General features: G+C 48.0%; 1 protein-coding gene across 1 annotated transcript in view; it reads left to right on the top strand.

Annotated features, from left to right (window-relative positions):
* LOC122932703 (complement decay-accelerating factor-like) overlaps window positions 1-26980 on the top strand; it is a 208630-nt gene that overhangs the window by 171 nt on the left and 181479 nt on the right. The window lies entirely within an intron of this gene.

The raw sequence follows: 26980 nt of genomic DNA, 5'->3' as shown, positions 1-26980 counted from the left end.
GCACACCCTTGCATGTTCTGTATTGCCTCACTATACCCTTGGTAGATACGGCTTGACTGAAGGCTATGTCAGTGTGTATGGCAGTGGATTGTGCTCTGTCAGGGCGCTGCTTCTAATCTAGACACTTACCTGCTGTGGAAAGTAACGGGCACGATAACAGGATGCAGATGTGGATTAGACCTGAATTTAGTGTTTAGCAGCTGTCATCTGCTGGGTCCCCCCTCTGTAGCTCACAGGGGTGGTGCACCTGTTATGGGCTCTGATGGGAGTGGTGGTGCTGGGTTACCCCTCTGTAGCTCACAGGGGTGGTGCACCTGTTATGGGCTCTGATGGGAGTGGTGGTGCTGGGTTACCCCTCTATAGCTCACATGGGTGGTGCACCTGTTATGGGCTCTGATGGGAGTGGTGGTGCTGGGTTACCCCTCTGTAGCTCACAGGGGTGGTGTACCTTTTATGGGCTCTGATGGGAGTGGTGGTGCTGGGTTATGCCTCTGTAGCTCACAGGGGTGGTGCACCTGTTATGGGCTCTGATGGGAGTGGTGGTTCTGGGGCACCCTAGTTGTGAAAGGCTGTATCCTTGTTTCCATATTCTCTTTACGTCCTATCGCTCCCAGCGTCAGGACATCTGCAGTCATTTTGGGGAGCATATTTATTTAGTGGTTTGGTCTGAGGCTTGAATTACATTTGGACTTTGCAGGCCCCCCTGCCCCACCCTTCATCCTGTATTGCAGTCTGCAAACCACGGACCCTTTCCGCGTGCAGTCCGCATATTTCTCACTCCCATGACTAGAAATGACTATTCTTGTCCGCAATATGGTCAGGAATTATATAGTTTGTGAGATGAGCGCACAGTTGTCGTTTCTTTTTGGTGGACCCGTAGAAATGAATGGGTCCTCTTCAGGGCTGGGTCCCATGTCTTTCCTCCTGGCCGCTGAGATGGGAGGCAGTAGCAGGTGGGCATGCCAGTCAGCCCCCGCACAGTTCAGTTTATGTGCCATTCCTGAAGATATTTCTCAGAACTGGGGGAGGACGGCACAGGCTTGGTAGGTACATTCTTCTATTACGCAGGTTGCTTTTTTGTTGAGTCTGAGCCAAGTGATTTACCGATCACTGACAGATGAGCCATGTCCGATGTTGTCTACATTCTGCCTTTCATACTAAATGTTCAGTCTGAACTTACACCAAGTTCTGGCTTAAAAAGAAATTGCAAACTCACTACCGTAGTGCTGTCCGGAACCGCTCTTATGTTCTGGGTATTGCAGTCCTCTGTCAGTTCAGATGCCTCCCCAGTGGTATCCAGCCCCCCTCAGAAGTATGTGCACCCCACCCTCTGTTCCCTTTCATCATATACAAGATCAAGGCAACCCCTTTAAGGTTTCTCTGTTACCAGCGCTTACATTAAAGTGGCTATCCAACAGTCTATTACAGGGATCAGCACCCCAGCTGCTGTGAAATTACAACTCCCAGCATGTAACATCCTTGGCTGTTCTTCTTATTCCTATAGAAGTGAATGGGGCATTATAGGAGTTGTAGTTTCAGAACAGCTGGAGCGGTGGGGGTTGCTGTTTCCTGGTCTATAAAATTCTGAAGCGAGCAGACAGAAAAAAAAATCCTCAACGTATCCCAGGGCAGAAACTTCTGTAGTTTCTGACGTAAGTTTTTGTGCAGAACCGCTCTTGGTTCCATTGAATGAAACTAAATCGCAAGCGGGCTCCCACTACGGCTTTGCAAGGGGTCCACCTGGTATGCAGATTTATTTCAGTGGGGCCTCAAAAAACATGCAGACAGCACACCGCGCGCCGTCCGCATCCATATGTCCGCTCTGCAGCCCTGCAAAAAAGACGGAACATGTCCTATTCTTGTCCATTTTGCGGCCAAGAATAGGTGCGGTTACAATGTGACATCATCCGTATTTTTTGCTAAGGGGGCAGATATCTTGCCCTAACTTCTGTGAGGGGGCACATATCTGGGCATAACTATTGTGAGGGGGCACATATCCGGGCATAACTATTGTGAGGGGGCACATATCCGGGCATAACTATTGTGAGGGGGCACATATCCGGGCATAACTATTGTGAGGGGGCACATATCTTGGCATAACTATTGTGAGGGGGCACATATCTTGGCCTAACTTCTGAGAGGGGGCACATATCTTGGCCTAACTTCTGAGAGGGGGCACATATCTTGGCCTAACTTCTGAGAGGGGGCACATATGTTGGCCTAACTTCTGAGAGGGGGCACATATCTTGGCCTAACTTCTGAGAGGGGGCACATATCTTGGCCTAACTTCTGAGAGGGGGCACATATCTTGGCCTAACTTCTGAGAGGGGGCACATATCTTGGCCTAACTTCTGAGAGGGGGCACATATTCAGGCAAAAGTATTGTGAAGGGGCACAACTGGGCATAACTACTATGAGGTGGTACAACTGGGCATAACTACTGTGAAGGGGCACATTGTGGGCATTACTATGTGTGCTGGCACAAATGGGGAATAATTAGTATGTAGGGGGGGGCATTAACCTCTTCACGCATTTGGAAGTAACTGTATGTCCAAATCGCATGTAACTTAGTGCATTTGGACGTACAGTCACGTCCAATCTGCTTACCTGGTTTGTGACACTATAAAGTGTTATATCCCCGAAGTCTCAGAAGTGGGCGGGGCCAGTGTTGTGTGAGTGAGGCGGTGACCGGTCTGCTCAGCACGGTCTCGGACACAGCGGACGCCAGGGACGGAGCAGCGGGTGTCATCCAGGTACAGGGTGCGGAGCTGTCCCGGAGATGGCGGGAATTACTGTCTGTAGAGAGGCTTTCGTAGCCGGTGGGGTAGGGCGCCATAAATGTTGCTGCGCCCTCGGGCACACCCTTGCATGTTCTGTATTGCCTCACTATACCCTTGGTAGATACGGCTTGACTGAAGGCTATGTCAGTGTATGGCAGTGGATTGTGCTCTGTCAGGGCGCTGCTTCTAGACACTTACCTGCTGTGGTAAGTAACGGGAACGATAACAGGATGCAGATGTGGATTAGACCTGAATTTAGTGTTTAGCAGCTGTCATCTGCTGGGTCACCCCTCTGTAGCTCACAGGGGTGGTGCTGGGTCACCCCTCTGTAGCTCACAGGGGTGGTGCTGGGTCACCCCTCTGTAGCTCACAGGGGTGGTGCACCTGTTATGGGCTCTGATGAGAGTGGTGGTGCTGGGTCACCCCTCTGTAGCTCACAGGGGTGGTGCACCTGTTATGGGCTCTGATGAGAGTGGTGGTGCTGGGTTACCCCTCTGTAGCTCACAGGGGTGGTGCACCTGTTATGGGCTCTGATGGGAGTGGTGGTGTTGGGTTACCCCTCTGTAGCTCACAGGGGTGGTGCACCTGTTATGGGCTCTGATGAGAGTGGTGGTGCTGGGTTACCCCTCTGTAGCGCACAGGGGGTAGTGCTGGGTTACCCCCTCTGTAGCTCACAGGGGGGGGTGCTGGGTTACCCCCTCTGTAGCTCACGGGGGGGGGGGGGTGCTGGGTTACCCCCTCTGTAGCTCACAGGGGGGGGGTGCTGGGTTACCCCCTCTGTAGCTCACAGGGGGGGGGTGCGGGGTTACCCCCTCTGTAGCTCACAGGGGGGGGGTGCTGGGTTACCCCCTCTGTAGCTCACAGGGGGGGGTGCTGGTTTACCCCCTCTGTAGCTCACAGGGGGGGGTGCTGGGTTACCCCCTCTGTAGCTCACAGGGGGGGGTGCTGGGTTACCCCCTCTGTAGCTCACAGGGGGGGGTGCTGGGTTACCCCCTCTGTAGCTCACAGGGGGGGGTGCTGGGTTACCCCCTCTGTAGCTCACAGGGGGGGGTGCTGGGTTACCCCCTCTGTAGCTCACAGGGGGGGGTGCTGGGTTACCCCCTCTGTAGCTCACAGGGGGGGGTGCTGGGTTACCCCCTCTGTAGCTCACAGGGGGGGGTGCTGGGTTACCCCCTCTGTAGCTCACAGGGGGGGGTGCTGGGTTACCCCCTCTGTAGCTCACAGGGGTGGTGCACTTGTTATGGGCTCTGATGGGAGTGGTGGTGCTGGGGCACCCTAGTTGTGAAAGGCTGTATCCTTGTTTCGATATTCTCTTTATGTCCGATCGCTCCCAGCGTCAGGACATCTGTAGTCATTTTGGGGAGCATATTTATTTAGTGGTTTGGTCTGAGGCTTTAATTGCATTTGGACTTTGCAGGCCCCCCTGCCCCACCCTTCATCCTGTATTGCAGTCTGCAAACCACGGAACCTTTCCGCGTGCAGTCCGCATATTTCTCACTCCCATGACTAGAAATGACTATTCTTGTCCGCAATACGGTCAGGAATTATATAGTTTGTGGGATGAGCGCACAGTTGTCTTTTCTTTTTGGTGGACCCGTAGAATTGAATGGGTCCTCTTCAGGGCTGGGTCCCATGTCTTTCCTCCTGGCCGGTCAGCCCCCGCACAGTTCAGTTTATGTGTGCCATTCCTGAAGATATTTCTCAGAACTGGGGGAGGACGGCACAAGCTTGGTAGGTACATTCTTCTATTACGCAGGTTGCTTTTTTGTTGAGTCTGAGCCAAGTGATGACAGATGAGCCATGTCCGATGTTGGCTACATTCTGCCTTTCATACTAACTTTCTGAACTTACACCAAGTTCTGGCTTAAAAGAAATTGCAAACTCACTACCATAGTGCTGTCCGGAACCGCTCTTATATTCTGGGTATTGCAGTCCTCTGTCAGTTCAGATGCCTCGGCAGTGGTATCCAGCCCCCCTCAGAAGTATGTGCACCCCACCCTCTGTTCCCTTTCATCATATACAAGATCAAGGCAACCCCTTTAAGGTTTCTCTGTTACCAGCGCTTACATTAAAGTGGCTATCCAACAGTCTATTACAGGGATCAGCACCCCAGCTGCTGTGAAATTACAACTCCCAGCATGTAACATGCTTGGCTGTTCTTCTTATTCCTATAGAAGTGAATGGGGCAATTTTGGGAGTTGTAGTTTCAGAACAGCTGGAGCGGCGGAGGTTGCTGTTTCCTGGTCTATAAAATTCTGAAGTGAGCAGACAGAAAAAAAAAATCCTCAACGTATCCCAGGGCAGAAACTTCTGCATCCATATGTCCGTTCTGCATCCCTGCAAAAAAGACGGAACATGTCCTATTCTTGTCCATTTTGCGGACAAGAATAGGTGCGGTTACAATGTGACATCATCCGTATTTTTTGCGGATTTGCACCTTGCAGACCGCAGAATACATATGGTCGTGTGACCCTAAATTATGTCTTTCCCTTTCTTAGGGCTCATGCACACGGCCTTAAGTGTTTTGCAGTCCCCAAAACACGGATACCTGCTGAGTGCATGCTGCCATTTTTTTTTTTTTTTTACTCCTGCAGATACGTCCTGTCTTTGCACACAAAACGGACAAGATTAGGACATGTTCTATTCTTTATGGGGTCTCACAACGGGTTAGGGGGTGTGCCTTCCGCATAATTTACAGCACCATTGCGATAAATGGGCTTGCATCCGATCCACAAAATACGCGGATTGAATGTGGACCAAAACCTGGGCCGTGTGCACGAGCCCTTAGGCCTCTTTCACACGGGTGTCGAGTGTGAAGGCCGGATAGGATGCGGGTGTGTTGCGGGAAAATGCAAAGCGTTTTATTGCATTTTTTGCACGCGCGTGAGAAGAATCGGCATGTTTGGTACCCAGACCCGAACCCGGACTTCTTCACAGAAGTTTTGGTTAGTTGTTGTTTAGATTTTATTATTTTCCCTTATAACATGGTTAAAAAAAAATGTATTCACCTTATCCACTTGTTCGCGCAGCTCGGCTTTAAAGGTCCTTTTCCTCCCAGGTCCTCAAAGAAGAAGAAAGAAGACAAGCCGGGCTGCGCACATTTTTAATTTTTTAAAACTCGCCCGTGTGCACGAGCCCCTAGTGTTTGTGTTACTTCTGAGTGATTGAGTCCATGGGGCTGGTTTGTGTCTCAGAGCGTCTAGGGGGCTTTCCCACATGGTAGGTTTGCTGGAGGAAAAGCTGCACCATCCTTCAGTACCAGCCAAGTGTGAATTGACACGTGGGGTAGATTTTGAAGGGAGTGTGTCACCAGGAAATTCACGAGCACAAAGCCTAGCTCTACTGAATGTCATGAGCACTTTTCACTTGGCGATCTGTTGCTTCATTATGCAGTAATAGCACTTTAATCAACTGAGCAGTTAAGTGCACCGAGGGCGTGACCAAGTCACTCTCTGCACCCTTGCTCCTCCGCTTTTCTCTGTCAGGGCCAGGTTCTTGCCATGGTCATCTCGCCTGGCCCTGTCAATAAGGAGGCTGACAGAGAAGCAGTGGTGCACAGTGGTTTAGGCCCGCCCTCGGTGCACTTATCTGCTCATTTGCATATGGGTTAAAAGTAGTATTTTTGTAGAATGATGCAACAAATTGCTAAGTGAAAGGTATCATTCCGTTCAGCAGGGCTGCACAAGGCAATGGCCCGGATTCACTAATTCTATAGATCAGGGATCAGCAACCTTCGGCTCTCCAGGTGATCTGAAACTACAACTCCCAGAATCCTCCTTTCACTACTATGGGAGCCAAGTAAGTGTGCATGTTGGGAGTTGTAATTTCACAGCAGCTGGAGTGCTGAAGGTTGCTGATCCAGCTATAGATGGTATAAGCTTCGAGGGGCTGCCCAGACCTGCCCGTTATATCAGCGGCGCTCAGGCTGACTCTATACTAACTATTGCTTGGCCTACTTTGCGACAGATGTCTATGCCAGAATTACTTTAACACCTTAAGGACCCAGGATGAGAATGCTCGTCCTAAATTGCCGATACTTTGCACCCCAGGACGTCATGTGGTCCTTCCTCCCCCTCATGAGCGGTCCGGCAATTAGCAGCACGGATTCGGCTGTTACTGACACCCAGATCCCTGCTGCATCCACCAGCATCGGTGATAACTCCGATGCCAGTGGATTAACTCCTCCTAATGCCCCAGTCAGCGCTGACCAGGGTATATGGGAGGTTTGCGCTCCCTCTCCTTAGCCATCGGGTCTCCGCACTGCGGTGGCAGGGACCTGATGGTTGCCATGGCAGTCCCAATCTATTCCAAGGCCTTGGGGCCTGGCATGTACTGAGGCCTATGAGGCCCAGTCCCCAGGCTGGATCTCATAGGCAAACTATCAGTGTAAGGCCTCATGCGCACTGCTGTGCCGTGTTTTGCGGTCCGCAAACCGCAGATCCGTGAAAAACAGCAGCCGCTCGCGTTGCCCTCCGCAATTTGTGGAACGGGCGCCAGCAAAGCGTTGACAAGATTAGGACATGTTATATTTTTTTAGCGGAGCCACGGATTAAAAAAAAAATAAAAAAAATTTCATTTAAAAATAAAAAAAGCCCCTTTCCCATAAAAAGAGACATATAAAATTGTAAAAGATATAAAAAAAAGAAATTAAAAAAACTGACATATTACAGGTGCAGTGTCCCAGGGGGTCAGTAGTGTATGCTGGGCTTTGTAGTGCAGATTGACTCACTAACCTGGGATCCACTGTCGTCTTCAATTCTGGTCAGATACTGGAACAGGCAGGTGATTAAAAGTTTGTGACGCCAGTGTCAATTAAACGGTGACACGCCGTGTATGGTATTGTAGAAGAATGAAGCAAGCATAGGATAGCCAACAAAAACTGGAACTTTACTGAATATCAGTGAGTATAATACATGGACGCATTTGGAAGCGCAGTTCCATGAAAGACAGTTGGTTACTCTTGGCATACAGCTGGTTCTTGGAAGTACAGAATGGCCGGTCTTAGCAATGTATTATACAGAGTGTTGATTACAGGAGATGCAGTACAGGCGGCTTGCACACTATTCCTGACTGGTCCTGAAACATGTGACTTTCTCTCCAAGGTCTAATGCCCTTTATCTGGCGTACCCTTGAAGCTGTCCTTATCTAGTACCTCCTCTGTTATCTTGAGTACCTCTTGCTTTATCTGATCGGCCTCTGTGGTATTCTGTGTCTTGGCTGGTGGCTTGCTTATGCTGTTTCAGCTAAACGGATGATGACTCAGGAGGGGAACCTTTTCCTTGGATCCGGAACCCGGTTACAGGGCCTTTACTACCCTCTCCTAGTCGGCAGGCTTCAGGCCTGCTCTGCTCTCACAGGCCCATAGCCTGGCCTTCACTCAGACACAGGATCATTTCTGACCTCTGCTCCCACTGTCTGTACCCACTACTACTTCCTGACTGGGCCTTATATAACCTAGGGTTCCCTAGCTCCCTCTAGTGACTCAGAGCTGGAATGACACCCGGCCTGCACATGCACCTTTCACAGTAACAGGAAGTACATAGCATTACAGTTAACAAGATGTTTCATACCAACCTCCCCATAAATACAGGGGGAACGACAATACCCAAGTGACCCTTCTGTAGTGACGAGGTATTACTCTCCCGTACACTACATACCCCGCTGCTTTAAGCTGAGTACGACCTCGTACTCCATCAGGGCCCGCCCAACTGGAATCATGACCTGAAATAGAGAAAGACACATGCATGCATACATATGTCATTTACACTCTTATCAGACCCAATTGGCAAAGGTGAAGTGTGGTGACAAGGGGCGTCGTTCTCTTCTTCTCAGGATAGTGAGTGGAACGGGGGCGCTGACCTGGCACAGCGGATGTTTAACCACTTAAGGACCACAGGTTTATACCCCCCTAGTGACCAGGCCCTTTTTTACAAATCGGCACTCCACAACTTTAGCGGTTTATTGCTTGGTCATGCAACTTACCACCCAAATGAATTTTACCTCCTTTTCTTCTCACTAATAGAGCTTTCATTTGGTGGTATTTCATTGCCGCTGACATTTTTACTTTTTTTGTTATTAATCGAAATTTAACGATTTTTTTGCAAAAAAATGACATTTTTCACTTTCAGCTGTAAAATTTTGCAAAAAAAACGACATCCATATATACATTTTTCGCCAAATGTATTGTTCTACATGTCTTTGATAAAAAAAAAGTTTGGTCAAAAAAAAATGGTTTGGGTAAAAGTTATAGCATTTACAAACTATGGTACAAAAATGTGAATTTCCGCTTTTTGAAACAGCTCTGACTTTCTGAGCACCTGTCATGATTCCTGAGGTTCTACAATGCCCAAACAGTAGAAAAACCCCACAAATGACCCCATTTCGGAAAGTAGACACCCTAAGGTATTCACTGATGGGCATAGTGAGTTCATAGAACTTTTTATTTTTTGTCACAAGTTAGCGGAAAATGATGATGATTTTATTTTTTTTATTTTTTCTTACAAAGTCTCATATTCCACTAACTTGCGACAAAAAATAAAAAATTCTAAAAACTTGCCATGCCCCTCACGGAATACCTTGGGGTGTCTTCTTTCCAAAATGGGGTCACTTGTGGGGTAGTTATACTGCCCTGGCAATTTAGGGGCCCAAATGTGTGAGAAGAACTTTGCAATCAAAATGTGTAAAAAATGACCGGTGAAATCCAAAAGGTGCACTTTGGAATATGTGCCCCTTTGCCCACCTTGGCTGCAAAAAAGTGTCACACATCTGGTATCGCCGTACTCAGGAGAAGTTGGGCAATGTGTTTTGGGGTGTCATTTTACATATACCCATGCTGGGTGAGAGAAATATCTTGGCAAAAGACAACTTTTCCAATTTTTTTTATACAAAGTTGGCATTTGACCAAGATATTTTTCTCACCCAGCATGGGTATATGTAAAATGACACCCCAAAACACATTCCCCAACTTCTCCTGAGTACGGCGATACCACATGTGTGACACTTTTTTGCAGCCTAGATGCGCAAAGGGGCCCAAATTCCTTTTAGGAGGGCATTTTTAGACATTTGGATCCCAGACTTCTTCTCACACTTTCGGGCCCCTAAAAAGCCAGGGCAGTATAAATACCCCACATGTGACCCCACTTTGGAAAGAAGACACCCCAAGGTATTCAATGAGGGGCATGGCGAGTTCCTAGAATTTTTTATTTTTTTGCATAAGTTAGCGGATATTGATTTTTTTTTTAGTTTTTTCTCACAAAGTCTCACTTTCCGCTAACTTAGGACAAAAATTTCAATCTTTCATGGACTCAATATGCCCCTCACGGAATACCTTGGGGTGTCTTCTTTCCGAAATGGGGTCACATGTGGGGTATTTATACTGCCCTAGCTTTTTAGGGGCCCTAAAGCGTGAGAAGAAGTCTGGAATATAAATGTCTAAAAATGTTTACGCATTTGGATTCCGTGAGGGGTATGGTGCGTCCATGTGAGATTTTATTTTTTGACACAAGTTAGTGGAATATGAGACTTAGTAAGAAAAAACAAAAACAAAAGCAAACAAAAAATTTCCGCTAACTTGTGCCAAAAAAAATGTCTGAATGGAGCCTTACCAGGGGGGGGGGGTGATCAATGACAGGGGGGTGATCAATGACAGGGGGGTGATCACCCATATAGACTCCCTGATCACCCCCCTGTCATTGATCACCCCCCCTGTAAGGCTCCATTCAGACATCCGCATGATTTTTTACGGATCCATGGATACATGTATCGGATCCACAGAACGCATGTGGACGTCTGAATGGAGCCTTACAGGGGGGTTAGCAATGACAGGGGGTGATCAGGGTAATCAGGGTGATCACCCCCCTGTCACTGATCACCCCCCCTGTAAGGCTCCATTCAGACATCCGCATGATTTTTTACGGATCCATGGATACATGTATCGGATCCACAAAACGCATGCGGACGTCTGAATGGAGCCTTACAGGGGGGTTATCAATGACAGGGGGTGATCAGGGTGATCACCCCCCTGTCACTGATCACCCCCCCCTGTAAGGCTCCATTCAGACATCCGCATGATTTTTTACGGATCCATGGATACATGGATTGGATCCACAAAACGCATGCGGACGTCTGAATGGAGCCTTACAGGGGGGTTATCAATGACAGGGGGTGATCAGGGTAATCAGGGTGATCACCCCCCTGTCACTGATCACCCCCCCCTGTAAGGCTCCATTCAGACATCCACATGATTTTTTACGGATCCATGGATCGGATCCACAAAACGCATGCGGACGTCTGAATGGAGCCTTACAGGGGGGTTATCAATGACAGGGGGTAATCAGGGTGATCACCCCCCTGTCACTGATCACCCCCCCTGTAAGGCTCCATTCAGACATCCGCATGATTTTTTACGGATCCATGGATACATGGATCGGATCCACAAAACGCATGCGGACGTCTGAATGGAGCCTTACAGGGGGGGTTATCAATGACAGGGGTGATCAGGGTAATCAGGGTGATCACCCCCCTGTCACTGATCACCCCCCCTGTAAGGCTCCATTCAGACATCCGCATGATTTTTTACGGATCCATGGATACATGGATCGGATCCACAAAACGCATGCGGACGTCTGAATGGAGCCTTACAGGGGGGTTATCAATGACAGGGGGTGATCAGGGTAATCACCCCCCTGTCACTGATCACCCCCCCTGTAAGGCTCCATTCAGACATCCGCATGATTTTTTACGGATCCATGGATCGGATCCACAAAACGCATGCTGACGTCTGAATGGAGCCTTACAGGGGGGTTATCAATGACAGGGGGTGATCAGGGTAATCAGGGTGATCACCCCCCTGTCACTGATCACCCCCCCTGTAAGGCTCCATTCAGACATCCGCATGATTTTTTACGGATCCATGGATACATGGATCGGATCCACAAAACGCATGCGGACGTCTGAATGGAGCCTTACAGGGGGGTTATCAATGACAGGGGGGTGATCAGGGAGTGTATATGGGTGATCACCCGCCTGTCATTGATCACCCCCTGTAAGGCTCCATTCAGACGTCCGCATGTGTTTTGCGGATCCGATCCATGTATCCATGGATCCGTAAAAATCATGCGGACGTCTGAATGGAGCCTTACAGGGGAGTGATCAATGACAGGGGGGTGATCAATGACAGGGGGTGATCAGGGAGTGTATATGGGTGATCACCCGCCTGTCATTGATCACCCCCCTGTAAAGCTCCATTCAGACGTCCGTATGCTTTTTGCGGATCCGATCCATGTATCCGTGGATCCGTAAAAATCTTACGGACGTCTGAACGGAGCCGGACCGGGGTGTGATCACTGACAGGGGGGTGATCAATGACAGGGCGGTGATCAATGACAGGGGGGTGATCAGGGAGTTTATATGGGGTGATCATGGGTGATCAGGGGTTTATAAGGGGTTAATAAGTGACGGGGGGGGGGGGTGTAGTGTAGTGTAGTGTTTGGTGCGACTGTACTGACCTACCTGAGTCCTCTGGTGGTCGATCCTAACAAAAGGGACCACCAGAGGACCAGGTAGGAGGTATATTAGACGCTGTTATGAAAACAGCGTCTAATATACCTGTTAGGGGTTAAAAAATTCGGATCTCCAGCCTGCCATCGAGCGATCGCCGCTGGCATGCTGGAGATCCACTCGCTTACCTTCTGTTCCTGTGAGCGCGCGCGCCTGTGTGCGCGCGTTCACAGGAAATCTCGCGTCTCGCGAGATGACGCCTATTGGCGTTAGTGTGACCTTGGAGAGCCGCCGCGATGACGCCTTTCGGCGTTAGCGTGGCGGCAAGCGGTTAAAGAACCAGGATAGTCCATGACAATAAATAAGTCCATAATAAAATTAACCTCTCAGAGGCTTGCACATAGGAAGTCCATCTCTGGGCACATAGACGTGAATAAAAAACCGGTTACTAAATACTGTCAGCAGCACATATATAAAATGACAATACAGGACTCTGACAATACCAGGGCCATGTTATCCTGGCAAGTCCTGCTTACCCTTTAAAATAGTGCGGACATAAAAATGTCTTTTCAACCTGAAATGGGGGTAAAAAGGGAAAAACAGTGCAAACTAAGGCACAACTGGGATAATAGCAGCAAACCGGATGTCCCAAACACAACAAGGGCAGCTGGAAGCAGTGGTCTACAGTGGCACCATTATTCAGTTAGAATGCCACCGGCCGTGTGTAACTGGCAGCGAGCTTCACCAGCTCTGCCAACTGGAGGGACAAAACGGCCATTAGGGAGATGGACATGAGGAAAGGCGTACTCACAGCCGAGTGTCATATTCTTCCTCTGATGAAGAGTCGATGAACGGAACTTGCAGCAACTGTTCTGGCAAGGCCGGCCACATCTGGAAACCATCTCCTCTGACAATCTTTAGAGGGGGAGGCTTGTCCTTCATTGCCTCCATTTCGGCATCCGTCCTAGGAAACGGGAACCACCGCACGCCTCCTGCGCACCCGAGGTCCGCCACCCAATACACTCTCTTGCGTAGGGCCTCTAGGTCATCCTTGGTGCAGGTCGTCGGGGCTACCGGAGGTCCGGTGACAGTGGCCTCTGGGGTAACGGTGGCAGCTGCTGCTTGACGTCGGGCCTCTGCACATTCTTCCGCCCGCTGGCAGCTGTCCAGCCGCTCTTTCTCCTCTTCTCGCCTCACCGCATCAGGAGGGGGGTATCGTTCCTCTGGCGCCTGCAAGACGATGGGCTCCCAAATCTCTTCTCTCACTGGGTGCAGCGTCGACACTGGCTCCTCCCACACACTGGGCCGGTCTACCTCCATCTCAAGTCCGCCTCCTGGGCGTAACTCTCCAGGGAAATCAGCCACAACATGCCTCACCAAGGTGGGTGGCGCTCCAGGGCAATCTCCTCCTCCTTCTTGGATGGTTTTGGCGCCAAATATTCGCGCCTCTGTGCATCGTGATGGCGCAGTAAAAAGCCTCATGGCGTCGGCGGCCATTTTAGATGTCCTGATGCTGCAATTCAATGACAGCAAGCAGGATGATGAAAAGTCCAATAAAACACAGTCCACAAATGCGATTTTCTCTCTGGGGGTAGCGCAACACAGTACAGCGTCTCTGATTCCTCCCAGGCACAATTGTAATCCACAGGTTTAGAAATAAAGGTTACAGTCTTTGCAATACGGTGGTGGAATAGTTAAAGCACACAGTTCACACTTCTCTGCACTTCAGAAGTATGCGGATCCTGTTCGTGACGCCAAAAAGAGCGATGCAGTGTCCCAGGGGGTCAGTAGTGTATGCTGGGCTTTGTAGTGCAGATTGACTCACTAACCTGGGATCCACTGTCGTCTTCAATTCTGGTCAGATACTGGAACAGGCAGGTGATTAAAAGTTTGTGACGCCAGTGTCAATTAAACGGTGACACGCCGTGTATGGTATTGTAGAAGAATGAAGCAAGCATAGGATAGCCAACAAAAACTGGAACTTTACTGAATATCAGTGAGTATAATACATGGACGCAGTTGGAAGCGCAGTTCCATGAAAGACAGTTGGTTACTATTGGAATACAGCTGGTTCTTGGAAGTACAGAATGGCCGGTCTTAGCAATGTATTATACAGAGTGTTGATTACAGGAGATGCAGTACAGGCGGCTTGCACACTATTCCTGACTGGTCCTGAAACATGTGACTTTCTCTCCAAGGTCTAATGCCCTTTATCTGGCGTACCCTTGAAGCTGTCCTTATCTAGTACCTCCTCTGTTATCTTGAGTACCTCTTGCTTTATCTGATCGGCCTCTGTGGTATTCTGTGTCTTGGCTGGTGGCTTGCTTATGCTGTTTCAGCTAAACGGATGATGACTCAGGAGGGGAACCTTTTCCTTGGATCCGGAACCCGGTTACAGGGCCTTTACTACCCTCTCCTAGTCGGCAGGCTTCAGGCCTGCTCTGCTCTCACAGGCCCATAGCCTGGCCTTCACTCAGACACAGGATCATTTCTGACCTCTGCTCCCACTGTCTGTACCCACTACTACTTCCTGACTGGGCCTTATATAACCTAGGGTTCCCTAGCTCCCTCTAGTGACTCAGAGCTGGAATGACACCCTAGCCGGCCTGCACATGCAACTTTCACAGTAACAGGAAGTACATAGCATTACAGTTAACAAGATGTTTCATACCAACCTCCCCATAAATACAGGGGGAACGACAATACCCAAGTGACCCTTCTGTAGTGACGGGGTATTACTCTCCCGTACACTACACAGGGCTCAAGATGGCGACCAAAATGGTCGCCAATGCGACTTAGAATTTACAAATGGCGATAAGACTTTTTAGTCTTGTCGCCATTTGCGACTGGACCCGCCGCTGCAGCTCTGCAGTTGAATACAGCGGCGGGGCACAGGAGATGATAGTTCTCTTCCCTGCCGCCGATGTTCTTCTCAGCAGCGCAGTGGAGGAGTCTCTCCCTCCCCCCTGTATTCTATATTAACCCCTTAAAGACTCAGCCCTATTTCACCTTAAAGAGGACCTTTCACTAGTTTAAAAACTAACTATATCAGTGGGCAGAGCGGCGCCCAGGGGTCCCCCTGCACTTACTAGTATGTCTGGGCGCCGCTCCGTTCGCCCGGTATAGGCTCCGGTGTCTGAAGCTCCCTCTGTTGTACTTGGCGGAGTTTTTGTATTAGGCGTGTCCCTTGCTGCCGCACTGGCCAATCGCAGCGCACAGCTCATAGCCTAGTGGAAGGGGTGGATTTGTCCCTCTCGGCCCTTCATATCAGAGGTGTGGACAATTGGAAGGCCGATTTTCTAAGCCGTCGATCTCTGGATCAGAGGGAATGGTCTCTGAACCCTTCTGTTTTCAGCAAGATTGTCAAGTTATGGGGGATGCCTCAAATAGATCTTTTTGCCACCAGGAAGAACAGGAAAGTAAAAAGATTCTACTCCCTGTCTCCTAGGGATCGACCAGATGCGATAGACGCTCTGGTTCAGCCTTGTAGCCAGGGTCTATTAAATGCCTTCCCTCCACTTCAGTTGATACCGAGGGTTCTCAAGAAGGTCAGGGAAGACAAAGCCAGAATTATCATGATTGCTCCCTTCTGGCCACGTCGAGCGTGGTTCTACTGGCTGAGAGTGATGTCAGTAGCAGATCCTTGGGTCCTTCTGGAGATCCCAGATTATCTTTTTCAGGGTCCTATTGTCCACTTCCCTGTGAAAAGGCTTTATTTGACGGCGTGGCTTTTGAACGGCGCCTTTTACAAGATAGAGGTCTTTCTGAATCGGTGGTTGCTACCATGCTGTTAAGTAGGAAGCCGGTGACTACTAATATCTATGCTAGAACTTGGATTACCTTTTTAAAGTTTCTAGGAGTCCCTCCTTACACATCCTACCCTCTTCAGTTAAGTAAAATCTTGGATTTTCTTCAGAGAGGTGTGGAGAAAGACCTAGTACTATAAAGGTCCAGGTGGCCGCTCTCAGTGTTTAAGGGCCCTTTAACACCTGCGTTATAGTCTTCCGGCATAGAGTTCCGTCGTCGGGGCTCTATGCCGGAAGAATACTGATCAGGATTTTCCTAATGCATTCTGAATGGACAGTCCGTCCTTCAGGATGCATCAGGATGTCTTCAGTACCGGAACGGAACGTTTTTTGGCCGCAGCAAATAGCGCAGCATGCCGCGCTTTTTGCTCCGGCCAAAAATCCGGAACACTTGCCGCAAGGCCGGATCCGGAATGAATGCCCATTGAAAGGCATTGATCCGGATCCGGCCTTAAGCTAAACGTCGTTTCGGCGCATTGCCGGATGCGACGTTTAGCTTTTTCTCAATGGTTACCATGGCTGCCGGGACGCTAAAGTCCTGGCAGCCATGGTAAACTGTAGTGGGGAGCGGGGAGCAGCATACTTACCATCCGTGCGGCTCCCGGGGCGCTCCAGAGTGACGTCAGGGCGCCCCAGGCGCATGGATGACGTGATCGCATGGATCGGCAAGTGGAGTACACGCCGGATCCGGACAACGCAAGTGTGAAAGAGGCCTTATTTGATTACACCATGGCGTGTCATCCTTGGATTATAAGGTTTTGTAAATCAATATCTAGGAGTCTCCCTGCCAGGAATTTCAAAGCTCCACCTTGGGATCTTAATCTGGTGTTAAGGGCCTTGGTTAAGGCTACCTTTAGTCCTGTAGACTCTCTGCCAATTAAGTTCCTGACCTTGAAATGTATTTTTTTTGGTAGCTATTACATCAGCCAGGAGAATTAGTGAGGTTCAGGCTCTTTCCATTAGTCCTCCATATATACGATTTTCTAAGATGATTGTGTCCGTCTTAGGCCAGACCCAGCATTTTTACCCAAAGTACTTTCGGAATTCCATAGAAGTCAGGAAGTGATTCTTCCTTCCTTCCTTCCTACCTTCAATGAGGAACGAGGAAGAGGCAGATTTCCATTCTTTGGATGTTAGAGAATGTGTCCTACGATAACTAGAGGCTACAAAAGGTTGGAGGAAGTCCTCTTCATTGTTTGTCTTATTTTCAGGCCTGAATAAGGGAAAATCAAGGGTTAACAACCAGACAAAAGTTTATATTTATTGCCCTGATACTGCAGTTTACAGAAATGCCACATTTGTGGTCGTAAACTGCTGTATCACTAAAAGGGAGGCCGCAAAAGGAAAGGACCGACATGGTTTCTGGAAGGCCGATTTTGATGGCCTTTTTTATTGACACCATGTTCCTTTTGAAGCCCCCCTAGAGTAAAAACTCCCTAAAAGTGACCCCATCTAAGAAACTACACCCCTCAAGGTATTCAAAACTGATTATACAAACTTTATTAACCCTTTAGGTGTTCCTCAACAGTTAATGGCAAATGGAGATGAAATTTCAGAATTTCAATTTTTGGTAACCTTGCCTCACAAAAATGTAATATGGAGCAACCAAAAATCATATTTACCCTAAAAATAGTCCCCAAAAAAATGCCACCTTATCCCGTAGTTTCCAAAATGGGGTCACTTTTAGGGAGTTTCTACTCCAGGGGTGCATCAGGGGGGTTGAAACAGGACACGGTGTAAATAAACCGGTCCATAAAAAAAATCAGCCCTCCAAAAACCAAACGGCGCACCTTTCACTCTACGCCCCGCTGTGTGGCCGTACAGTAGTGTACGGCCACATATTGGGTGTTTCTGTAAATGGCAGAGTCAGGGCAATAAAGATACAGTCTTGTTTAGCTGTTAACCCTTGCTTTGTTAGTGGAAAAAATGGGTTAAAATGGAAAATTAGACAAAAAAATTAAATTCTAAAATTTCATCCCCATTTGCAAATAACTCTTGTGCAACACCTAAAGGGTTAACAACGTATGTAAAATCAGTTTTGAATACCTTGAGGGGTGTAGTTTGTTAGATGGGGTCATTTTTGGGTGGTTTCTATTATGTAAGCCTCGCAAAGTGACTTCAGACCTGAACTGGTCCCTAAAAATGATTTTTTTGTAAAATTCTGAAAAATGGCAAGATTTGCTTCTAAACTTCTAAGCCTTGTAACATCCCCAAAAAATAAAATATCATTCCCAAAATAATTCAAACATGAAGTAGACATATGGGGAATGTAAAGTAATAACTATTTTTGGGGGTGTATTACAGAAGTATTGAAACTGAAACTTTGAAATTTGCTAATTTTTCAAATTTTTGGGTAAATTAGGTATTATTTTGTGCAAAAAATAAATAATTTTTTTTTACTTCATTTTACCAGTGTCATGAAGTACAATATGTGACGAAAAAACAATCTCAGAACGGCCTGGATAAGTCAAAGCGTTTTAAAGTTATCAGCACTTAAAGTGACAGTGGTCAGATTTGCAAAAAATGGCCTGGTCCTTAACCACCTCCGGACCGCCTAACGCAGATGTGCGGTCCGGAGGTGGCAGCCCTGCGCTCAACGACGCATATACACGTCATCTCGCGAGGGCCGGGATTTCCTGTGAACACGCGCACACAGGCGCGCGCACTCACAGGAACGGAAGGTAAGCGAGTGGATCTCCAGCCTGCCAGCGGTGATCGCTCGCTGGCAGGCTGGAGATCCGAATTTTTTAACCCCTAACAGGTATATTAGATGCTGTTTTCATAACAGCGTCTAATATACCTCCTACCTGGTCCTCTGGTGGTCCCTTTTGTTAGGATCGACCACCAGAGGACTCAGGTAGGTCAGTACAGTCGCACCAAACACCACACTACACTACACTACACTACACTACACCCCCCCCCCCCCCGTCACTTATTAACCCCTTATAAACCCCTGATCACCCATGATCACCCCATATAAACTCCCTGATCACCCCCCTGTCATTGATCACCGCCCTGTCATTGATCACCCCCCTGTCAGGCTCCGTTCAGACATCCGTATGATTTTTACGGATCCACGGATACATGGATCGGATCCGCAAAAAGCATACGGACGTCTGAATGGAGCCTTACAGGGGGGTGATCAATGACAGGGGGGTGATCAATGACAGGGGGGTGATCAATGACAGGCGGGTGATCACCCATATACCCCCCTGTCATTGATCACCCCCCTGTCATTGATCACCCCCCTGTCATTGATCACTCCCCTGTAAGGCTCCATTCAGACGTCCGCATGATTTTTACGGATCCATGGATACATGGATCGGATCCGCAAAACACATGCGGACGTCTGAATGGAGCCTTACAGGGGGTGATCAATGACAGGCGGGTGATCACCCATATACACTGCCTGATCACCCCCCTGTCATTGATAACCCCCCTGTAAGGCTCCATTCAGACGTCCGCATGCGTTCTGTGGATCCGATCCATGTATCCATGGATCCGTAAAAAATCATGCGGATGTCTGAATGGAGCCTTACAGGGGGGGTGATCAGTGACAGGGGGGTGATCACCCTGATTACCCTGATCACCCCCTGTCATTGATAACCCCCCTGTAAGGCTCCATTCAGACGTCCGCATGCGTTTTGTGGATCCGATCCATGGATCCGTAAAAAATCATGCAGATGTCTGAATGGAGCCTTACAGGGGGGGTGATCAGTGACAGGGGGGTGATCACCCTGATTACCCTGATCACCCCCTGTCATTGATAACCCCCCTGTAAGGCTCCATTCAGACGTCCGCATGCGTTCTGTGGATCCGATCCATGTATCCATGGATCCGTAAAAAAATCATGCGGATGTCTGAATGGAGCCTTACAGGGGGGGTGATCAGTGACAGGGGGGTGATTACCCTGATCACCCCCTGTCATTTATAACCCCCCTGTAAGGCTCCATTCAGACGTCCGCATGCGTTCTGTGGATCCGATCCATGTATCCATGGATCCGTAAAAAATCATGCGGATGTCTGAATGGAGCCTTACAGGGGGGGTGATCAATGACAGGGGGGTGATCAGGGAGTCTATATGGGTGATCACCCCCCTGTCATTGATCACCCCCCTGTCATTGATCACCCCCCCCCCCCCCCCTGTAAGGCTCCATTCAGACATTTTTTTTGGCACAAGTTAGCGGAAATTTTTTGTTTGTTTTTGTTTTTTCTTACTAAGTCTCATATTCCACTAACTTGTGTCAAAAAATAAAATCTCCCATGAACTCACCATACCCCTCACGGAATCCAAATGCGTAAACATTTTTAGACATTTATATTCCAGACTTCTTCTCACGCTTTAGGGCCCCTAAAAAGCCAGGGCAGTATAAATACCCCACATGTGACCCCATTTCGGAAAGAAGACACCCCAAGGTATTCCGTGAGGGGCATATTGAGTCCATGAAAGATTGAAATTTTTGTCCTAAGTTAGCGGAAAGTGAGACTTTGTGAGAAAAAAACTAAAAAAAAATCAATATCCGCTAACTTATGCAAAAAAAAAAAAATTCTATGAACTCGCCATGCCCCTCATTGAATACCTTGGGGTGTCTTCTTTCCAAAGTGGGGTCACATGTGGGGTATTTATACTGCCCTGGCTTTTTAGGGGCCCGAAAGTGTGAGAAGAAGTCTGGGATCCAAATGTCTAAAAATGCCCTCCTAAAAGGAATTTGGGCCCCTTTGCGCATCTAGGCTGCAAAAAAGTGTCACACATGTGGTATCGCCGTACTCAGGAGAAGTTGGGGAATGTGTTTTGGGGTGTCATTTTACATATACCCATGCTGGGTGAGAAAAATATCTTGGTCAAATGCCAACTTTGTATAAAAAATGGGAAAAGTTGTCTTTTGCCAAGATATTTCTCTCACCCAGCATGGGTATATGTAAAATGGCACCCCAAAACACATTGCCCAACTTCTCCTGAGTACGGCGATACCACATGTGTGACACTTTTTTGCAGCCAAGGTGGGCAAAGGGGCACATATTCCAAAGAGCACCTTTCGGATTTCACAGGCCATTTTTTACACATTTTGATTGCAAGGTACTTCTTACACATTTGGCCCCCTAAATTGCCAGGGCAGTATAACTACGCCACAAGTGACCCCGTTTTGGAAAGAAGACACCCCAAGGTATTCCGTGAGGGGCACGGCGAGTTCCTAGAATTTTTTATTTTTTGTCACAAGTTAGCGGAAAATGATTATTTTTCTTTTTTTTTTCTTTTTTCCTTACAAAGTCTCATATTCCACTAACTTGCGACAAAAAATAAAAAATTCTAGGAACTCGCCATGCCCCTCACGGAATACCTTGGGGTGTCTTCTTTCCAAAATGGGGTCACTTGTGGCGTAGTTATACTGCCCTGGCAATTTAGGGGCCCAAATGTGTGAGAAGAACTTTGCAATCAAAATGTGTAAAAAATGCCCTGCAAAATCCGAAAGGTGCACTTTGGAATATGTGCCCCTTTGCCCACCTTGGCAGCAAAAAAGTGTGACACATCTGGTATCGCCGTACTCAGGAGAAGTTGGGCAATGTGTTTTGGGGTGTCATTTTACATATACCCATGCTGGGTGAGAAAAATATCTTGGTCAAATGCCAACTTTGTATAAAAAAAATGGGAAAAGTTGTCTTTTGCCAAGATATTTCTCTCACCCAGCATGGGTATATGTAAAATGACACCCCAAAACACATTCCCCAACTTCTCCTGAGTACGGCGATACCAGATGTGTCACACTTTTTTGCTGCCAAGGTGGGCAAAGGGGCACATATTCCAAAGTGCACCTTTTGGATTTCACCGGTCATTTTTTACACATTTTGATTGCAAAGTTCTTCTCACACATTTGGGCCCCTAAATTGCCAGGGCAGTATAACTACCCCACAAGTGACCCCATTTTGGAAAGAAGACACCCCAAGGTATTCCGTGAGGGGCATGGCAAGTTTTTAGAATTTTTTTATTTTTTGTCGCAAGTTAGTGGAATATGAGACTTTGTAAGAAAAAATAAAAAAAATAAAATCATCATCATTTTCCGCTAACTTGTGACAAAAAATAAAAAGTTCTATGAACTCACTATGCCCATCAGTGAATACCTTAGGGTGTCTACTTTCCGAAATGGGGTCATTTGTGGGGTTTTTCTACTGTTTGGGCATTGTAGAACCTCAGGAATCATGACAGGTGCTCAGAAAGTCAGAGCTGTTTCAAAAAGCGGAAATTCACATTTTTGTACCATAGTTTGTAAATGCTATAACTTTTACCCAAACCATTTTTTTTTTTTTGCCCAAACATTTTTTTTTTATCAAAGACATGTAGAACAATAAATTTGGTGAAAAATGTATATCTGGATGTCGTTTTTTTTGCAAAATTTTACAGCTGAAAGTGAAAAATGTCATTTTTTTGCAAAGAAATCGTTACATTTTGATTAATAACAAAAAAAGTTTATATGTCAGCAGCAATAAAATACCACCAAATGAAAGCTCTATTAGTGAGAAGAAAAGGAGGTAAAATTCATTTGGATGGTAAGTTGCATGACCGAGCGATAAACCGTGAAAGTAGTGTAGTGCAGAAGTGTAAAAAGTGGCCTGGTCATGAAGGGGGTTTCAGCTAGCGGGGTTGAAGTGGTTAACTGGGACTCCGATTGGAACTCTCCGCTGCCACCAATGATGGGGGAGGGGGGTGATTTTAATTAGGGGGGGAGAGGGGAGGCCGCACTGGCCACCAATTAATTTAATACTGAGGAGAGGGGGAGGGATGGAGGGGGGGGCCGCACTGGCCACCAATGAATTTAATACAGGGGAGGGAGGGAGGGGGGCCGTACTGGCCACCAATGAATTTAATACAGGGGAGGGAGGAGGGGCGCACTGGCCACCAATGAATTTAATACTGGGGAGGGAGGGAGGGGGGGCCGCACTGGCCACCAATGAATTTAATACAGGGGAGGGAGGGGGGCCGCACTGAGGGGTTAATTGTGCTGATCACAGCCCCCTGTAAGAGATCGGGTGCTGCCAGGCAGCAGGGGGCAGTCATGTACACAGTTCTTAGTATATTCTAACTTGAAATCATGTTTTAGTGTCTTTATAGTCTGAGAGGCATATATATATATATATATATATATATATATATATAATTTTTTTTTTTATATTATTTTTTTGGGGCGATTGTTTTAGGTAGGGGCTCATTTTTTGCAGGATGAGGTGACTGTTAGATTGGTACTATTTTGGTGGTGTAGGAAGGCGCAAGGGTCCGTCATTGAAGGTATGTGTCACCGATATTCCTGGCCTCGGTGAGATAAGAGCCGGTAATTTTATGTGTCAGCGGCAGCTAGTGCTGGCTGACATGGTTTTGCTATTTAGTATGGCTGTAAAGCCGATCCGGGCCGGCTGTTACTGGGAGCAGCCAAAGTGCAGGGTGGGTGGTTTTCCCCACGTTCCAGGCCGGGTCTTGGTTTGGGCTATAAAACACAGGCAGCACTGTCAGATGGTAGGAATTTTACTCCTCTCTGACACTGAAGCTCTGTCAGTCTCTGTGTTGGGACCTGGGAGTTTGGGCCTGGGTAAAGACCTGCTATCTTGTTGCCGTGAGATCAGGTGGTTTCTGCTATGTCCAAGGACTTCTGCATTGCTGCATGGTTTGAACAAACGCCAGACTCAATGTTTTCCTTGAAACTGACTCTTTGTTTTGCTTATCCTTATGTGTGAATAAACACTGAACTGTTTAAGTTAAAGACGTTGTCGTTGCCTGTCTACCAGAGCAAATCCCCACAATTGGTGTCGGATGCTGGCAAATGCAGTGAGGCAGGCCTGAAGGCCGAAAATTTTTAGTTTTTCCCTGGCACAAGTGCATGTTGTACATTAAGCCGGCAAGGTTACGAACCGTGTTCCCTGACAAAATGGAGGCGGTCGTGAAGGCCCTCGAGGAGGCTAAGGGTACTTTCAAAAAAGTATGGTAGGCATAGCTCACTCCTGTGCAAAAAAGGAAGCCAGGTGCTCTAGACCAGAAAAACTGTATCACCCATACAGATAAAGATAAAATAGTGTAAATGAATTGGACTGGCACTCTGTATGTGTAGGAAAATAGGACTAAAATACCATAAAAGTGATCACACAATTTAATTAATAAAATACACATAAATAAATATAGTAAAACACAAAAAATTATTAATGGCAACACTCATATAAGTTATTCCATTTGATATTCATATATAAAAAAGAATGTCCTCAAATATCAGTACCCCAATGATGTTAGATTCTGATACATTCAAAAATATTTTGGAGTGTTTCTGCGTAGAATTCCGTGAATATAAAACCAAAATGCAGAATATTATCCTTTCTTTCAGAAGTGTCTGTATAATAGGGGTAAAAAACACTTGGTTCTATGACTGTATATTCTATCTCCGGTTTCAAAGAGTTTCAGTCACAGTTTCTTTCAAATAAAGTGCTGTGTGCTTCGAGGTAAGAAAAAATATGTCTTACCTTAGCTCAAATGGTAGTTTGGAATAAAAATAACTCACATATGTTTAGCTCCGATTGTAAACGCGGTCTCGCGTGTGGTGAAGTTGGACGCCAAGGTAGTGCGGTCTATGGCGTGCTGCTGACTTGGTGTGTATCAGATTGCCTGCTTACAGAAAGCGTCGCGTCTCACGTGGTATACGGCGTAGCTCTAGTCCGAGATTGCCGTGGAGTATCGCAGGAGCTGGCAAGCTTCTAATCAGTAGTAGATGACAAACAGTCGCGAGATCTGTATTCAGACGATACTTTCACTGGAGCGCTCCAGATTTTTAGGACAGATTGTTTACAAGATATGTATCATCTGTGTCGTCTGTAATAAGCCTTGATCAAGATGAGAGTATATCAGCTGGTTACGCCAGACGCGTTTCGGGGACCTCTTACCCCTTCCTCAGTGGCAGCCTTTCACACTAGCGTTTTTCTTTTCCGGCATAGAGTTTCGTCCTAGGGGCTCTATACCGGAAAAGAACTAAGCAGCCATATCCCCATGCATTCTGAATGGAGAGTAATCCGTTCAGGATGTCTTCAGTTCAATCATTTTGACTGATCAGGCAAAAGATAAAACCGCAGCATGCTACGGTTTTATCTCCGGCGAAAAAAAAACTGAAGACCGGATCCGGCATTTTTCCCCATAGTAATGTATTAGTGCCAGATCCGGCATTCAAAATACCGGAATGCCGGATCCGTCCTTCCTGTCTGCGCATGCGCAGACTGGTAAAAATGTAATATAAGATGCAAGACGGATCCGTCTGTCCGCATGACAAGCGGAGAGACGGATCCGTTCTTGCAATGCATTTGTGAGATGGAGCCACATCCGGATGCGTCTCACAAATGCTTTCAGTCACATCCAGATCGGCGGATCCGGCGGGCAATTCCGACTATGGAACTGCTTGCCGGATGACACTGCTGCAAGTGTGAAAGTAGCCTAATTTGCATCAGCGGGAGGCTAACAAGCAGCAGCAGGAAACTAACCAGCTGCTATTGCAACAAGTGATGGCATTGCAAGCGACAGGAGCATCCCTGAACGTCTATGATGCCCGGAAAGCTGTCCGTGCAGCAATCCCTAAGATGACCCCCCTCGGATGACGTCGAGACCTATCTAGCGGTGTTCGAAAAGGTGGCCGTGAGTGAAGTATCTGGCGGTGTTCGAAAAGGTGGCCGTGAGTGAAAAGTTACCCTGAGACCAGTGGGCTGAGGTCGTCGCTCTGTTCCTGGCGTCTGGACCCCAGCACGTTTTTTTCGATCTCCCTGATGATCAAACGGCCGACTATCTGACCGTAAAAGGTGAGATCCTGGCGAAACTGGGGGTGAATGTGTTGGTTCGGGCCCATTAAGTGCATCAGTGGGAATTTAACCCGGTTGAACCCGCCAGACTGCAGTTTTATGACCTGTTACACCTTTTGCAAAAATGGCTGCAGCCTAACGTACTGACCCCCACTGTTATGCTGGACCGTCTCTTGGCGGATGTGTTCTGGAGGGCTTTGCCGTACCCCCTCCAGTATTGGATCGGCCAGGTGTCTCCGGGTAATGCATTGGAGATGGTCGACCTGGTGGAGCGCCACAAGGCCACCAGAAATCTACACGGAGGTTCTTTTAGGAGGGGGGCCAGTCAAACCCAAGAAATCTCCACACCAGACTGAGCGGCCTGTGCCAGACAAACCCGCCCCTGTAGACCCAGCGCCGGTGGTCAGCTGGTGATGTCAGGAGCCTGGACACATAAGGGCCGACTGAACCCATGGACACCAACTATGGCTACCGCCACTCATTAATGCCAGGAAGTTGTGTGCCACAGGAACCTTGGAGACTATAGACAATAGCCACCTGTGCCAGGTGGAAGTGGGGGACACTGGCGGTGGCTCTGCTGGATTCATGGAGCCTGGTGTCCCTGGTAAGAGCTGCTCTGGTACGGCCTGCCGAGTATATTGGCCGAAAGGTCGGCGTAGTGTGTATTCATGGAGACTTAAAGGACTATCCCACCGCCCTGGTCTCTCTATCAACGTTGGCCGGCAGGTGGACTCATGAGGTGGCTGTCGCCACAAAATTACATTATGAACTCATAATTGGGAGAGACTTCCCCCGGTTTCAACTATGGCCGGATACGAAAGTTACAGATACCCGGGAGACAGACGTAATCCTAGCAGAGTGGCCTGGCTCAGGGGGGAGACAAGAACCCTGGGAACCTAAATCCGAAGGGCCAGCGGTAGGGGTGACCCCCTACTTCGGTGGAAGAATGGGAGACAACCCCACTAAGTGTGATGGGAGACGTGGAGGACTTGCCGCTGGGTCCGGAGTTGGCAAACCTCAACGTCTCCGGAGATAATTTTGATAGAGCACAGCACCAGGACCCGAGTCTATCCCGACATGTTC

The sequence above is a fragment of the Bufo gargarizans genome, chromosome 3 (genome assembly GCF_014858855.1).
Source record: "Bufo gargarizans isolate SCDJY-AF-19 chromosome 3, ASM1485885v1, whole genome shotgun sequence".
Lineage (NCBI taxonomy): Eukaryota > Metazoa > Chordata > Amphibia > Anura > Bufonidae > Bufo > Bufo gargarizans.
Note: the sequence above shows the minus strand (reverse complement) of the source record. Positions and strands in the feature narration are given on the sequence as shown.